A 7,975-nucleotide genomic window follows, 5' to 3' on the forward strand; every position below is an offset into this window, starting at 1 on the left:
CAATGGGCAAATTTGGTACCCACGGACTCTACAAGACATAAGGGACCTGTTAGAAGCGATTAGACCCATCTAATTGGGCTGGATAAGTCAGAAAATCCACACAAAGTCAAGACAGTGCACACGGTCCCTGTTTAGGGTTTTGAATTGGTTTGAAAGATTTGGGAGAGATTCTTGCGTGGGATATACTTCAAAACAGTTGAGTTCAAGTCAGAGAAGATTTTGGGAGCAATAGAATAGCTCACAGACGCATACAAAGATCGACAGATGGAATTATTGTTCAAACTGCACGTGAAGAATAAGAGATTTATTCTCGAATTTGATCGAGTTTCTAGGGAATCTGAAGGCTATATAAGTGTTGGTTTACATCAAAGAAAGGTTAGAAACCTTTAGGAGAGAGTTTAGAGTCGATGAGAGCCTAGGAGAAGCAATTATAGAGGAGACAACGCTGCTGCTGCTGCTGCCATTAAAGCTTCTGAAGAACACGAAGAACAGACTCGCAGAGTCAGTCGTTCTTCAGCAGACTTATTTTCATACCACTGTCGTTGTTTCACAGCAGTAGATAGTTATCGTTTACAGCAGTCTTAAATTACCATACTCTTTTCTAACAGTGGTGCTGTAACACCACTACAGCGTTGCTAATTCCTATTTCATCATATAATCATCAATAAAAACATCTATTTTAGCCATGAATTTATCTTGTGAGTGTGTTTTTGGGATGAGGAGCTAAACCCATTAGCCGAGACGACGGAGGAAGCCATTGGTAATTTATTGGTATAATTCTAATTTTTATATTTATTTGCAATATTATTATTTGATTATTTGCACGAATTAAAATTGAATTAATAGTTTTTATTGAGTAATTGTGAATTGACTTGATGAAGCATGCTGGGTTTTAGTAACTTTTGATGTTTTACACTTTTTAATTACAATTATTACTTCAAAAACTTATTTGAGGCAAATATTAGAATTGATTTTAAAGATAAAATTGCATAAGAACTATTTAGAGTTACTATTAAAATGGTCATTGGTGGAATCCTAGTCTTGGTGTTTTTCTCCAAAACTTTGAATTATTTTATTTAGTTGCCTGTTTAATTTAAATCTATAAAAATTGTTTTCTTCACAAGTCTGAAAAGACCCAGTTTTTACCACTACTACAATCACTTTTGATAAACCATCAATACCCTTATTCATTAATGATTATATCCTTTACCTTATAGAATTTTACTTTTGAATCTCATAAATGCCCTTTCGATATTAATAAAGATTTAGATGAAAATTGTCTTTTCATTCATTATTCAGATCTTCTGGTAGTGGTGGTGACGGAGACGGTGAAGGTGGTGGTGACACCAAATTTGATATCAACTTAGGTTGTTGACACCAGAATTTGGTGTCAGCTTGGGTTGTTGACACCGTTATCTAGACCTAACTTATTTCTAAATTTTCAATTTTAGTATCAGCATGGGTTGTTGACATCATATTTTGGTGTCAACTTTGATTGTTGACACCGTAATCTAGACCTAACTTATTTTTAAAGTTTAAATTTGGTAATGACTTTGGTTATTGACATCATAATCTCGACCTAACTTATTTCTCATGAATCTTAAAATTTGGTATCAACTTGGCGGTGGTGGAGGAGGAGGTATTGGTGGTGGCGGTGACAACGGTGGTGGACTGGTAGCATGGGTGGAGTTGTGGTGGATTGATGGTGGTGGAGGTTGCGATAGAGTTGTGGTGGTGTTGCAGTTCGTGAGTAGAAAACAGTCCATGAACTGTTTGTAATGATTCACGAACTTAAGCGCAAAAAACGTGACTAGTTACCTTTTTTCAGTCAAGTTTTTGATGTTTCCTCATCTAGGAAAGATGGTTATTTTTCTACACACAATTGATTGTCATAGTGTGTATGATGTTTTAAACTTCTTCATAAGTTAAATTATAATTTATTTTACAAAAATACAATTTATGCTAAAGTAATTATTTATGGAAGAGTCATAACTTATGAAAGACTCTCAAAATAAGGAGAGTCTTGAAAAAGTAAAATAACTCAAGAACTTGCTTAAGATTCAAGAAACCACTCGCTATAAATAAAGGGTTCGTGCAAGCTACACAAACCATCCCTTGGAAAATTGTGTGTGCTTCATAAGGTTGTTTTCCACTACTTCTGTTCTTTGTGAACAAGAGTGAAATAATAAGACTTTGTTTTAGGGATCTATAAGCACGAGTTGGTAATAATCTTCTTTGATAGTTAAGCAACTTGTAATCTAGGTTAATTCAAAAAATGCTTGTCTATTATAAGGTCCTTCTCTTATGATATAAAGTCATTCAAGGATTGTTGATCATAAACCCTATATTTGATAAATTTCAGCCTAAGATCGTATACCGATACTAGTTGGTCGAAATATGGATTAGAAAGAAAACTTCATCTAAGGTGTCTCATAAATTTCTTAAGAATTTTTAACAAGATATCTGTAGATTTATTCTAGTTGTTCTTGTTGTAAAATAATTAGGTATCTCTACAAGTTTTAAAGAGCATTAACCAAATTTTACAAGTTTGTTTTGATATTAAATGGTAATTGTTCAAAAACAAACATAAGATTTACAAAACCCTGATTCACATAGTAAAGGAAATCAAACCAGTGCTATGTGAAAGCAAAATATCAAAATATCTTCACTTAGGTTGAAACATCTCTTAGGATGTCAATGACGTCAGCTAAGGGAATCAATTATGTGGATCCTTGCGAGGTTCAAGAGACGTAAGGACATCGACTGTAACTGAATTGCTTGGAGTCTCAATTACATTCCACTACGAATTTTAATAGTAGGCTAATGTCTTTAGCGGCTTAATACAGTTCAATGTTCAAATTTGGACAAGGTCCCGGGGGTTTTCTTCTATTGCGCTTTTCTCATTAACAAAGTTTCCCCGAATCTTGATTTAATTTTTACCTCCTCATTATATTGTGTTTGATATAATTAAAGTAAAAGAAAGTGATTTGATAAAGTGAGATAAACAACCTAGACAATTTTTAACTATTGATATATAGAACCTACAAGACTTGTTCTTGAGAATTTGTATCTTGAAATATAGATTACAAGACTTATTCTTGTCGGAATTCGTCTTTTGTAATGTCATGGTACATACTAGGTTCATCTTGGATATTGATTTTGAGATCATCCAAGAGTTATTGTATACAATCAGGTTCACCGATCTTTGATCTAAACTTCTGATTGTACAAGAAAGATAAACCGTATACACATATTGTTAAAGGATCTTTAAGTTGGTCACTTGAATTGTATCAGGTTTTTTCTTGTAGGTACAAACAAAAAAATTGGTGGTGTACTTGGTACCCTCTCATTGTAAATTGGTATCAGAGCAGACAAACATTGTAAACACCTAATAAGTTTTTGTTTGTAGCGATCTGACCTATAAACATATTACTGAATGTTTGAATTTGACATCTGAGGGAACTGTCACGTATAAATCAATATCTAAACATCCTCATGGAATCACCTCGAGTGAATCTTCTAGACAAGTTCATCTTGTTAATGATGTAGAAATTGTTGATAACTGGGAAACATGCCCAGAAAAACGCATGGACGAAATCTCCAATGAAGGTGACTCAGATATTGATAGAGATATAGATGGGAAATCTCAAAGTACGCCGAGATGTTGAAACCTTTGGAAAAGAAAAAGTTGATGACTTCTTGTTCCACACCTTTTATGATTTCTCTCTATCGAGAAAACAATTAATTGAGAAGGATTTACGGAGATCTTTATGGTTGGAATCACCATAAAGAATCGATCCTCAAAGATCATGAGGAATACATAAGAAGAAAGTCACTTGAATGTGATAATCATGGTCAAGATTTCTTTTTGTTACTATTCACTGATTAGATGGGCTAGGAAATAACTAAAGGGGGATAAGAAATAATTTGTGTCCATTTTAAATGGTCAACATGAATTTTTAAATTTTTAATGAGGTTTGGGGTGGGCTATAGCACACCATAGACACCCGCTCTCTCTGTCGCTGGATGGACCTTCTTATGGAGTTCATCGTGCGAAGTCCCACGGTAAGTCGTTTTTCTAGTGAAGTTCATCGGTTTATTTTTCCGATGTTACTCTTGATTTTTGACGTTAACCTATTGTAAGTAGTTGTGTTTGAGGAGTCTAGAACACATCTAGGTTTATTTTTAGGAGGCCTAATGCTGGTAAATATCATGTGTATTTTCACTGAAAAGGAAATAGGTTCATTTTTTGCTCTCTCAACGCAAGTATTAATTTTGTTTCATCTATATCCAAGAAAAGTAGCTTCATAAATGGATCTTTTATGTTTTATTGAGGTTCTTTTTAGTGACTCAATTTATTTTGTTCCCAAATAAGACAAAAACGATCAAGTGTTTGTTGGACAATCAAGGTGTTGGAGAATTGAGTTTTTAACTTATGTTTTTTTTTTTTTTTATCGGCAAAGAAGAGAATTTATTGATAAAAAAAAGAGGGTATAAAAGGATTATACCACCCTTACCAAAGAACAAAAAAGAGTGCTAAAAACAGGCTAATAGCACTTTAAGAAATGTCAAAGTAAATGGTACATCAGTTTCTCAAAACTTCCTTAGAATCCACATCTTCAAATTCTTTAAAAGTTAAGGCCCAAGTGAATAAAGTGTAAATAGATTTGGTAGCCACTGTAATAGCTGTGTTATGCTTGTCAAAGAACACCCTATCATTCCTCTCCTTCCACAAACACCAAATGATAGCAACAGGAACCAAACTCCAAATTTCAGTCTTCACCTTGTCAGAGAATTGTAAATGCCAGGCTTAAAGAGAAGGTACAATATCCAATGGCATAATAAAAATCCATTTTAGCTTAGAAGCTAAGCAAGTCCAAACTTCTGTTGCAAACTCACAATGAAGAAACAAGTGAGAAGTAGTCTCAGTAGAAGAGCAGAATAGGCAATTTTCTGGCACATCAATATTTCTTCTCAATAACATATCTCTAGTTTGAATCCTTCCATGAACAATGAGCCATAAGAAAAAACCGACCTTTGGAGGACATTTCAGCTTCCAAATGAATTAAAAAATAGCAGGATCATAAATCTCAGTATCATCCAAAGACAGTTTATCATAAACTGAACTGACTGTGAAGATCTTTTTTGAATTTAAACCTGAAAAGAAATAAAGTTCATCTGCACAGCTGGGATTAAACCTGAAAGCAATTAAATATGTAGAGAGGAGGTTAAGTTCAACTCTTGCAGCATTATTCAGTCTTCTTGGAATATGAAAATTCCAAGTAATCTGATCACCATTTATCACTGCCATCTCAGCTACAGAAAACTTCTTAGCTCTGGACAAGGAAAAAAGATTTGGATAACAAGTTTTCAAAGGATGTTCATATATCCAATTTGCATGCCAGAACCTCACCAAATTGCCATTGTTCACTTTGAATCTAACATACTTTAAGAAGATGCAGTTAGTCTTCATAATGGCTCTCCAGACTGATCTCCCATAAGTACATTTTGGAATGTTAGGAGACCAAACAATATCACACTGACCGTATTTCTCATCCACAGTTTTCTTCCATAGAACATCTTCTTCAGTTGCATACCTCCAAGACCACTTAGTAAGTAAAGCTTGATTTGCCATTTTCAAACTCTTTATCCCCAAACCACCAAACTTCTTTTTCCTACATAAACCACTCCACTTGATGGGATGAATCTTTCTTTTTCCTTTATTGTTATTCCTCAGAAAATTCCTCATGATTTTCTCCAACTTATTCACCACAGAAATTGGCATCTCAAAAAGTGACATATAATAAACAGGAAGGCTTGCCAAAATGTTGTTAATTAAAGTCACCTTACCAGCTCTTGAAAGAAGAATTTTTTGCCAACCAGGAAGTCTTGAAATGAATTTGTCCACCACCTTATCCCATTTAGAAACACCTCCACATTTGTCACCTAAGGGAAGACCTAAATAAGTTGTAGGTAAAGTGCCACTGAAACACCCCAAAAGAGAAGAAAAAAATGACAAGTCACCATCATAACCCACACCAAAGATTTGACTTTTAGCAAAATTGATTTTCAAACCAGTGAGCATTTCAACTTATGTTTCTTACGGTCTTGGTGAAAATTGATCTTTAGGACCTATAGGTCACTAAGACACTAGCTCATTTTCATTTATTCAGAATGAAAGGTGATCTTTAGAGTTTATCGTCCACATAAGATAAACTAGAAAAGATGAGAGCTCTCCATATTACTAGGATTTTCACAAAGTGAGCATTATCTTCGTGATTATGCTGTCATAAAATATGAGGATAAAGTTATGCGAATTGAAGAAAAAGTAAACGAAATGAAATCAAGCGATCAAAAGTTGCAAAAGCAAAAAAGATGAGCCTCTATTCATCTTGTGGATACAAGATGCTCAAATATCGAGACACTAATCTCAGAGACATGAGATGCTCAAAGTCCGAAGTATGACTTTCCATAGTTGTAGCCCTTTCATTCAAACTGAAATCTAAAACTGAATGCAACTAACTAGCTAATAACTAATTTTTATTCAAAAAAATTTGCATGTTCACAAAACTAACAAAAGTAAGACTGAAATAAATAAACAACTCAGATGAAATGAAAAACCTGAGTGTGACTATGTGCACCCCCTCTTAACCCGGGGTGCATATTCCTCCTCGTATTATTGGATATATTCTTAACCGAAGTTATTTGATATAATTTACTTTTATAAACATTAAAACAAATCGTTGGAAATTTGTGAAAACTTAGGCAGAAAACTATCTCTCTATGTGTTTTTTTTTTTACTTTTGTTTCTCCTTTCCTCTTTCTGTATTTTTCTTGTTTCTGTTTATCCAATCCATGATCAATATTTAACATCAACGAGGAAATTCTTTTTCTACTTGAGATTGTCTCCTGTGATTAAATTAACTAGGATTCAAATGAAACAAATTGACATACTAGAACTTTTAGTATAATAATGAAAAACGTCAAATCCTACTTGATTAAAGCAACACCATTATCAAACTCAGTATCACCTTGTGACTGTCACAATTTTTCAAAAGAAAGAAACTCTAGCTTAGATTTTATTTTATTTTATTTTTTTTGATAATATCAACTCTAGCTTAGTTTAATATGTTTCCATAAAACAAATATAGATTTTATAACGATAAAAAAAGAAAGATTTATTGTTACATTTGAATGTTCCATTATAAAATTCCATTAGTATTTATCTATATCTTTCTGAGATAGATGATCACTACCATCACTAAATTATTTAGCAGATGTGGATGTGGATGTAATTTTCGAGAGAGAAATCGAAATTCATAGAGAAGGTCAGAGAGAACACGAGTTTCGATTCTGTTCATGCAGCTTTTTGATAGACGCATTTATGTGTCTATTTTGTTCTCAATTTTCTGTATTATTAGACTCGATTAAGTACTTATTGTCTTACTTTGTGTTCTTGTAGGAAATTTTAGAGAAATAAGCCCTTGCGGTGAAATGGGCTCAAAAAGCAGTGTTTTACACCCCGGAGAAATGTACCGTATGCACCCCAGAAATGCACCGGAAGCGTCCCAGAAATGTCCCGGAGGAATCCAGAAAAATTACTATTTCCACCCCAAAATTACTATTTCCACCCCAAATTGCTAAAGGGACACCCGTACAGGATTAGGGGGAGGACATTTTCTTCTCAAAATTCAAATTCTGTTTTTGGCGGGAAAGTTTCTTCACACTCTGGTAGATTTTCCAATTAATTTTTGAAGGTGTTAGACATAGATTAAATGGCTGAAACTTTGTGGAAAGTTGTGATATGTCATAACATAGCTGTCATGGGTGTTTTGATCGATCAAATTTGGCTGGAAAATGTGTATTAATCCACGAGTTGAAAACAAGGTGAAACACGCGTCAACGGGATTTGGAGAAGATTTTTAGCGTGTACTGAACGTGCTTAGCTGACTCAATCAATTATATGGAGCGTGAA

This window comes from Papaver somniferum, unplaced genomic scaffold, assembly GCF_003573695.1.
Source record: "Papaver somniferum cultivar HN1 unplaced genomic scaffold, ASM357369v1 unplaced-scaffold_125, whole genome shotgun sequence".
Classification (NCBI taxonomy): Eukaryota; Viridiplantae; Streptophyta; class Magnoliopsida; order Ranunculales; family Papaveraceae; genus Papaver; species Papaver somniferum.